The sequence below is a fragment of the Euprymna scolopes genome, chromosome 16 (assembly GCF_053919585.1).
Source record: "Euprymna scolopes isolate OS-2025 chromosome 16, ASM5391958v1, whole genome shotgun sequence".
NCBI lineage: Eukaryota > Metazoa > Mollusca > Cephalopoda > Sepiida > Sepiolidae > Euprymna > Euprymna scolopes.
Genome location: NC_136497.1, coordinates 59411527 through 59412670, shown reverse-complemented (window position 1 = coordinate 59412670; position 1144 = coordinate 59411527). Strand labels below are relative to the sequence as shown.

Sequence of the window (1144 nt, the reverse complement as noted above, 5' to 3'; positions counted from 1 at the left end):
CCGATCTTTATATTTACGCTAGCCATTTTGTATATTACCACGTGACCTGCTATCTCTTAAACTGGAGGGGGGGGGATCCACTTGAATCCAACAAAACCAGTAATTTTTTTTTTCTATTATATATACATCATTTTCTATAAAATTAAGTGTAGACTTTATAATTATAACAAAAAATGTTATTCATACTAAAAAAAAAAAACGCTTAGTCATGTCACGTGACGTGACGTCAACATCCACTAATGGCGAACAATTGTACCTATTTACTATGCCTCCCCACGGGACAGAGTTAGACACCAGGGTCGTTTTTTAACGTGGAGAAAAGGTACAAAAATAAAAATTGTCTCAGTCGTGGAGGATTTCTCCTCCACCGAAAGAGAACAAGAAATAGAAGTGCAGCATCTGAAGAACAGATACTACACTTTGATCTTGACCAAAAGGCCAAGAATGCGAACAATTGTAAATAACAACTTTTTTCACAAAACCAACACCGTCTTTCTTTTTTTTCTCTCTCTCACCCACTTACTCTTCCCTCTCTCTCACCCTCTTTCTCTTGACGTCACACCACTGTTAAACTGTGGGGGGGGGACACATTCCCAGGCATTATCTCCTATAGATGCACATTTTATTAGAAATTCAGCTTTCAAAATATTAGACGATAATAAAAATATAAAACCAACACCCTCTTTCTCTTTTCTCTCTCTCTCACCAACTTACTCTTCTCTCTCTCTCACCCTCTTTCTCTTGACCTCCTACTACTGTTAAACTGTGTGTGTGTGGGGGGGGGGAAGAGGCAGCTTGAAAACCAACAAAAACAGTGCACAGTTTCCCAAGCATTTGGGGTGGGAAGGGGGGGAAGAAGCCGAGCGCACAGTTTCGTGTGAGAGAGAGAGAACAATTCTCAACCTATATACTCAACAAATTTTTTATCTACAGATTTGAAAGTTTGTATATAGGGTATTCAGACATATGGAAATATATCTAGCATAATCTATCTATTATATCTATAAAAGTGAAAATGTGTGTGTGTGTGTGTGTGTGTGTGTGTGTGTGTGCGTAAGAGAGAGAGAGAACAATTCTCAACCTATATACTCAACGTATTTTTATCTACGGATTTTAAACTTTGTATATAGGGTATTCAGACATA

The 1144-nt window shown here is 37.9% G+C and overlaps 1 pseudogene; it reads right to left on the bottom strand.

The window, feature by feature from the left end:
* Positions 1 to 317: 317 nt before the first annotated feature.
* LOC145296472 (U2 spliceosomal RNA) lies at positions 318 to 451 on the bottom strand (annotated as a pseudogene).
* Between the last annotated feature and the right edge of the window lie 693 nt (positions 452 to 1144).